Genomic DNA, 9051 nt, shown 5'->3' with positions numbered 1-9051 from the left:
TTTTTCCCCACCTCATCTGTTGTATTTTACATTAGTTTTGCACTAGAATTGATAAACTGCACTTTACTGTGCAACATACATGTAGGCTTCTAATATTTATTTATTTATTTATTTTAGCCTTTGAGGGTAGTATTGTAATTTCACACTTTCATAGTTCTTTATTGTGGTTCTTCACTCTTCCAACTTATGCCTGAAGATAACCTACAACACAGATAGAAACTGGTAGTCGGTAATAAAAAATTGTGATCCAGACAGTGCTTGTTTATTTATGATAACGAGAGAGACCACTGTTCATAGACATGGCATCAGTTATGCAATGATTTAATTGCATGCTAGACTCTTCTTGTGGTTATCAGCATATCAATGTTGTTAGTATATAGTTTTAAATCAGGTAACTTTCTCAGTCTTGTATATAGGTGTACCCTTTCTGCATTCTTCCAAAACTGATTTAATGGGTATGGTACCTGTACAGTGGTTGGTATAAATGTGCCATAGTAGTTTATCTTGCCCAAGAGCAACTGGAGTGCTCATCCAAATTTTTCAGTGTAAGGAGATTGTAGATTGCTTTGACATGAGCTGACGTGGATCTGAGACTGTATTTGCACAGTATATGGCCAAGGAATTGAACAGCTGGTTGGTAAAAACTACGTTTACCTGCTTTACATTTGGTGCCACTAATGATAAGTTTATTAAATAGCTGTTTTAAATGGTTGAGGTCTTGCTCCAGAGTAGCTCCAGTGATTACAATGTTGGCTAGATAGTTCACAGTGTGTGGTGCCCTCAGTATAACATACTGTAAGTATTTTTGAATACATTTTGAGAGCATTCACTATGTCAATAGGTAGTATATTGCACTTATATAAGCAAAAGGCATATTGCTTGCTACAAAACGCTTCTTAATGCATCTTAGGTAATTGGAGGTACACACAGTTAAATGTTAAATCTATATTAGAACAGAGCACACACCTCCTGCCCCCAGATGATAACTTTGCAAGTTACTCTTTCATATACAAAATCAGGTGAACGTCTACCTTAGATTGAGCACTGACAGGTGATTTAAAATTTTTGCAAATCCAATTTGTACCTCTCGACTTTCTTAATTACAACAGTAGGTCTCACCTGTTGGATGGATGTGATTGGTGTCACAACACCTGATTTCTCTAAATGGGTTGGGTTACACCTTAACTACTTCCTTCATAACAGAGGGTATGGACCTAACCCAGAACAAAAGGAGATTAGCATTTGGTTTTAGTGATGTGTGTTCATAAAAGATTTCTGCACAATCTTCATTATACCGTATTTACTCGAATCTAAGCCGCACTCGAATCTAAGCCGCACCTGAGAAATTTGACTCGAAATAAAGGAAAAAAAAATTCCCAAATCTAAGCCGCACCTGAAATTTGAGACTCGAAATTCAAGGGGAGAGAAAAGTTTTAGGCCGCACCTCCAAATCGAAACAAAGTTGGTCCATTGTAATATGAGACACAATTTAGGTCGAATGAATGACGAAACAGTTACAGTAGTTTGGTTCGAGTCGAAAGCTTAGCAGTTAAGCTTTACCAGGTAGCCATTGCTATGCGTCAGGCGCTCCGTCCGTATTTATACGGATACCCTTCCTTTTTCACGTGCTTCGTCTGGTTTGAATCGATTGCTTATTTTGCTTTGATCTGATAAGTGCCGTTTTCTATGTTATAGGTGTTTACGTCAGTTACTCTAAGCTGAAAATGCATTACTATACTGTCATGCATTGTTTGTCGCATTCTGATAGTGCGTGTTTACGGCCTGTCGCTGCTCGCGGCATGGCTTGCTTTTGTGCGCGCTACCGCCGCCTACAATTAAAAAAAGAGAGGAATCGTCTCATTAGCGAAACAATGGCAAGAGACTGCTATTTGTTGTTACTTACACTGCTGCTTTCTTTGATAATGATCAACAAGAACCAAATAATAGACTGCGTATGATAGAACATGTTCTGAACGAGAGTTTGGCGAAAATTTTTCTCCGTTTGAAACTCTTTGCGGCCGCTTCTTTAGTACATCAAATTCTGCACAGAAATTAGTCATCTTAGATTTAAAAATCTAGTCTGTTGCCGTGCTTCATTTCTGACTATCACTATTAGGCATAAGAGTAATACGAATATAAACGTGACACGATACGTATATTCTTCCGCGTTTGCTGTTGTCTCACTCTAGTTTCGTAGTTTATTTGGCAGACAGGATTTAAATGAGATAGAAGCAAACACGAAATAATACATGGCAAAATGTTTATATTCGTATTATTCTTATGGTGAAGAGAATACTGCATGTGATTCACATTTCATCAGGTTCCTATTAGCAACCATCTCTTCTCACAGGAAGAAAAAAATTCAGAACGTAGAGTTGGCCATATTGACAAAAATCCCAGTATTACCAGTCGGATTTTCGTAGTACATTGAAATTCGAAGATGAACAATACGGAATTTGTATTTACTTCGTTGGATAATGTATGAAAAAGCAGTGGTCGAAACTCGGGCGGAGAAAAAAAACTCGTCTTCCAATTATTATTTTTTATTTTATTTACTGACGCAGAGGTTTTGGCGCCAGTATTTATCTTTGTGCCTACAAAGGATGCCTGTGTAGCGCTACATATATTCGACGGCAGAAGTTAGTTGTGGCGGCACCTATCAAAATTTTTCAGAACTTCCGCTTGCTTTGCACTCGATTCTAAGCCGCAGGCGGTTTTTTGGATTACAAAAACCGGAAAAAAAGTGCGGCTTAGATTCGAGTAAATACGGTACTCAAAGAAATCAGAATATTCCTAACATAAAGTATCCAAATTACTTAATGGAATACTATTACAGATTACATTAACTGAGTCTTGTATTTGAAAATCAAAGGTGTTAGACAAAAAAATTGAGTTACTACTGGTGAAAGCACTACAAAAACTGTTATGGTTTACATACTTGTTTTTATGCATCATTGGCCATTACGTGGCCATTCAAAGCAACGGGGTAATTACTGTACTTGACTACACTACATTTAGTTGCCTCTGAAGGTGATGAGCCATACTCCAGTATGTTTCAGCACTGAGGAGGATACAGAAACTCCAGTATCCACTTGAAAATCCATGCCCATGTTTTTGTGGATCATCACTTTGAGTGGAGTTTTGGTATCAGGTGATGGTAGTCACATGTTGCTGTACAGTTGAGTGCCACACTGTGGTGAAGGTTGTGGGCAGGTTTGACAAAACACTTAGCATCTGGCTGTGGGCAATTGTGTCAGCTGCAACACTTCGTGCAGGATATACTTGTCTTTGCTACACTTTGTGAACTATCAACAATGATAACTGCCACTTCTACAACTATAATTTTTCCATGACACCCCATTTTTGCATAAGCTGGAGTAGAGAGAGAATTTATAATTGCATCCCTAATCAGCCTACTTGCACCTTTGTGTGATGGTGTTTCATAATCTGGAGAAAAATGACCTTGTCTTATAATCAGTTGACCTACAGGAATGACATTCTCTAGGATGCACTGTGGCCACACCTAAGTAAACACCAGCTGATGAGTCAACATCAAACGCACAGTATGCTGCTGCTACACTTTCAGATCACTGGTCAAGGTGCAGAACCTCAATTAAACTACATTCAGACCTTTGAAGAACACCAGGCTATAACTTCCTGTTTGGAATAAAGCTATGCTCAAATGAAAGACACCATTGTTTTTCTCACATAATACTATATCTGTTTGGTATGTAACATAATCCTTTCCATTTGAAAATTATGAATTACATCCAAGATTACAGTTTCCAAATTGGCTGCCCTGTTGGTGACATAGCTGCACAGGTTTTCCTCTCTCCAGTATCACATGTGGTACAACCTGACTTTAAATTTCTGTGTACTGACCTGTTTTTCTTTTAAAAGAGTGGTTTCACACCTATGTACCACCGTCTATTCCAAGTTTCCTTTTAATAAGCAAATGTTGGAAATGTAGGTGCTGACAACATTGACATAGATACCAGTAGTGTTGATGCTGTCGACACAATATTGTCCTGTTTTGCTATGAACTTCAACATGTTGCTCCAGTGCTCCTGTAGGATGTCAAACTGTCTCTGAATTTCCTGTCCTTGTTTGTATTGCTGCTGTTGCAGCCTCCACTGTTTCTGCCACTATTCAATAAATATCATGTCTACATTGTACAAATAATGTGCAAGGGTTTGTGTTCCTTGTAGCCACTTAAGTGTTGTGCCTTGACAATAATGAAGCAGGTCAGTGCCACAAACCTACTGGCATGTGGAAACCAAGGCTGATGCTAATTCAGTAGCTGAAAACACAGTTGAAACTGCAATTTGTGGCTTCAAGTAATGAGAGTCCAAATCAGTACTGATGAAGAAAAGCCAGAATTACCTTTTATGACAATACACAACCCATCAGAGTTCCAGACCAAAGTCCAGGTTGGAAAACTGTGGTAATAGGTGTATAATCAACATTACTGTGGGTTCAGCAATGAAATGTGATCTGTTTGAAACAGCTATTATGCTGGCTACATATATGAAATAGAGAGCTAATAGCCATCCTCAGGGGATGTGTGAAGTACCTGATTGCAGACTAAAGTATTTCATATAATGCAACATGTTTGTTCTCCCTTCTCTCTATTGCACTCCAACAGTTACTATGCAAACACCCATCAGTAAGCGAAATGGCATACTTCACAGGATCACGTGAGCATTACATGCAGCCAACGGGATGGGAAACAAGCTGGCATGTTTCTTCATCATGTGGTAATTGGACACGACCACAAGAGTAACAAAATTCATGATTTCTGAAGAGCAGTTCGTGCTTCAAATACACTCATGTCCCGCTCGAGTCGGACCTGGAGTGGGAGGCAATTGAGCAAAATTTGAAGAACTCTTAGTACATATGCTCATTCAAAGGAATTTATTTACACTCTTTATATTTATTACAAACATTCCATACCTTTACAGAATCATACTCGCTTTTGAGATAGTCAGGTGGGTGACAGATATACATTAGTACAGAAATAAGAAAAGAATTTCTCTCTTCCTGCAAAAACAACACTAGTTGCCCAGTAGTTTTTGCTGATGGTACAATGTTGCTAAATGTCAGACTGGTTTCTGGTGTCATCCTTTTCTAATATACCGGGTGAGTCGAAAAGGACTTTTCAACTTTGGGACGATATAGAAATTTATTGAGATAACTTACAGAATCAGTAGATATGTCATTTTGTGGGAAACAACCGCAAGTATCACATAAGTGTCAAGTGTTATTTTGGTTGTTGGTTTGATGTGACTACCACTTGTGATGCAGCAAACATCCCACTGGTAATCAATTTCTTCCCACACTTGTCGCAGCAAATCGGGCACAACTTGTGCAACAAAGTTCTTGCGCTGAGAGTAAACTGTAGGCCTGCTTGGAGGTTCTTTAGCATATTTGGTGTAACACTTACTTGGAACAGTTGTTGCAGAGTTCGTTTCATGAAACCAAAGCATACAGCGAGCATGCTGCGCACCACTGAAAGCAGCCACCACTGAAAGCAGCCATTTTAACTGTGCACTATGCTGGCACTCCTGGTGGTGAAATGGGGTACTGATGCACTACATGAATCAAACTTGATGTTGTTTGCTACCAAATGACACATCTACCGTTCCTGTTAGTTACCTCAGTAAAGTTCTATATCATTCCAAATTTGTAAAGTCCTTTTTGAGTCACCCTGTAATATTGTGCATTCTGCCAAGACTCTTGATGCAGATAATTTCTGGTTGAATAATGTTTTGGCTATGTGCCCTACTAACTGTCCCTATGTGTAAGGCCACATCAGGAAGGTAGTGAGAGAGATGCTTCATCTACCAAAAATAAGTTGACAAAAATGGAAATTGTGACACCATCGCCACCTTGACCGAATGCTACCAAACTAATAAACAAGTGTCTACATACTGTATATGGCATGAATGGTAAACCATTTCCATACCCTTCATGACCAGAATACCAAATGGCACATTTGAGCAGCTTAATGCAAGACACCACACTGGAGCTCACACCAAAAACAAATGGAGAAATGTATGGATCCTTGTCTGGCCCACCTGGACCCCTGATTTGTCATCCAGGATGCAATGGGAAGACGTATACTTCATACAAGCATCCAGCAAGCAGCCTTCGTAGACTGACAAAACAGGTGTTTCAGACATTGCAATAAATTCCTCAAGATGACATCTGATGGCTGTTTGTAGTGATGGGACAAGCGACTGGTTTTAACAACTGATTGATCGGTCAGTTGCTTTTTCATTCATTCACTTTTTTTATTAAATGAAACTAGTCTTTTCAACCGTGTCCGCTATATGAATGTTTTCACCCACTTTTCAGGTCTGAGCATTTTCATTTACTTATTTTTTCAGCCTTTGTGGTTATACATGAACCATGACTAGGGCTATCAACATTTTTTAGAGACAAATAACGTATCTTATTTCAAGGAGAGTATTTTAAAAATTATATATTTATTTACTTAAATATGAATTTTTCATACTCAGACTTCTGGCATTAAAGAATGACTTTTGGATGGTTTTAAATAGTGAATAACTGATGCTACATTATAAATGTGTATTTAAATAAATGAACAATTACTTTTTTATTTAAATTTATTGAATCTCTCTCTCTCTCTCTCTCTCTCTCTCTCTCTCTTTCTCCCCTCCCCCCTCTCCCTCTCCCACCTCCTTCCCTATCTCCCTCCCTCCCTCCCCTCCACCCTCCTGGTTTGCACCCCAATGTATGGTGAGGTGACATGAACGGAAAGCATATGAAATACAATTTTTTTTTCAAAGTGTTAGGTGACTTAATTACTTGCTTTTTAAGTATACACCATAACTTTTCTGAATTAAGTTTTTCGCAACTAATATTTGTCATCATTTGTTAATTTTCTTTCAATTCCTTTACATAATATAATTTCATAATATAAATTACTCTTGCTGATACTGCACGTCACATTTAATTTATCTCGAGGGTCAATTTTTATCCAATCATTTGATTTCTTTCATTGCCACACTACTAAGTGTTTTGGCGTTCTGACCCAGACACTAAATTCACTATTAAGGAAACACCTACTTATAAAAATGGATGGAAAGGTGAACTAAAAGGTGCTTATTGACACCCAGTAAAAAGAAAATATCTGAATGACAGTAACAATGCAACAGATGATTACAGAATGCGGTAAACAATGGTGATTTAACAATGGTAAAATGATTAAATATTTCTATTTAGAAGTGAATGTGACAGACTGCATCGATTGTTTTAATTTAGTTGCTGTCACAGACTGGTTTTGTTCAAAAGTACAAATGGATAGACCAACCTATACATAAAACTACAAGCAAATGAGTTGACTATTTACCACTAACAGACTGAATCTATTTTTGTCTTCTATTGTTCCAATCGCTATCTGTCTGTTCCATGCTGCAACAAATACAACAGCATATTCTTGCCAGTAGGGGTCACACCTTGTGCTGTTGTTGGTATGAAACATCATTTCAGAATGGAATGAAGAATTTGATAAATAATGGGCTAGTGCTTCATGGTGTAACATTTTGTATTTCCATCAAAAGTACGGTGCAACAGTGTCAGAACTGGATGGCAACTTCAGTCTGCCAGTGACAATTTCTTTGAAATGTATAGTGTTATTTAGCATTATACTAATGTTCTCTTTATCATAAAAACATGTGTCAAAATTTATAATTTTAATTGGAAACAGACAATAAATAAAATGTTTGTGTAATGGTAGTACATACTAGCAGTTTAAGGAGGACTTTTCAAATAAATATGCTTTCCCTCAAGACTGCCACAACAGTCTGGAACCTTTTTCAGTAAGGAAGAGGCTATCTTTGTTGAAGTCCTCTGTGGCTGGAAATTTTCCAATGCCTTTTGTATAACTACTTCCACACAGCTTAACAAACTACTATGACATTGTTTTCTACAGTCATTTCTGAAAACCTGGCTGGGAATACAAACTACCAGAAAGTCAGACCAGTAAATAAATACCAAGAAGAAAAATAAAGGAAAATAACTATGTGAATAAACAATATAAACATAGTAATTATAAGTGTAAAAGGCAAATTATTAACTATGTTCTATTTCATTTAAGATGCAACAGATAAAAGAAAATGGAACTTTTGAGGGATGTCTTCCAGAAGAAATTCAAAAATCTGTAAAAGAAAAAAGGTTCATTCTGGAGCTCACAGGAGCCCAAACAACAATAATTATATAAAAAATGGGCTTATTTGAATGTTCTGTAATTTCTGAAAGACATCCTGAAACTTCACACTACTGCATTTTGAAACACTGTTGAAGTTTTTTCCAAATACCTCAATAAACACATGGAAGTATGATTGAGAATAGCGTGATGCCCAGTCTGAAGTGTTCTGCTTTTTAGGGCTGTACACAGAACAGATTATACTTTCAGAAAAGCTTTTGTCAGTGTCTTGAATCTATGTATATTAGAAAATTATTAAAATTAAATGAATTAATTCGTCTGAGCTGAATAAACAAGTAATTTTTAATTACTGTATTCACAATAACTACATAAAACATGAGCTCTTTATTATTTATGGCATCATCCCATCAGTGATGAAAACAAAATAACTAAGCATGTATTAACAAAAATGTGATAATCTCATCCTGCATTTAATTTACAAACTTGCTAACAGTTATGAGTTCTGTCATTCATCTTATGAAGACACAGTAACAAACTTATCCACTCAGTGTGTACAAGGTATAGTCTAATCCATAGATTACACTTGTTTGTATGTAAATTACATTGTATGAAAAGAAGTATAATTGGTTAATTAATAACAGATGATTGTTTCTAGTTTCCAGATGGGTTATATCATTCGTGAATTGGAAGTTAAATAATGTTCTACTGTTAATGGGAACCAGTCATTTGCTACTGGTAATTTATTTAGATTCTAGCTGTGACAGCATAATCTGATTGTAAGTGCATATCAACACATAAAAAGTGGAGTCTTGAAAGAATTCGTGTAGGTTACAGACAAAATAATTCCAGTTTGACTTAAG

The sequence above is a fragment of the Schistocerca piceifrons genome, chromosome X (genome assembly GCF_021461385.2).
Source record: "Schistocerca piceifrons isolate TAMUIC-IGC-003096 chromosome X, iqSchPice1.1, whole genome shotgun sequence".
NCBI classification, from domain to species: Eukaryota; Metazoa; Arthropoda; class Insecta; order Orthoptera; family Acrididae; genus Schistocerca; species Schistocerca piceifrons.
Note: the sequence above shows the minus strand (reverse complement) of the source record.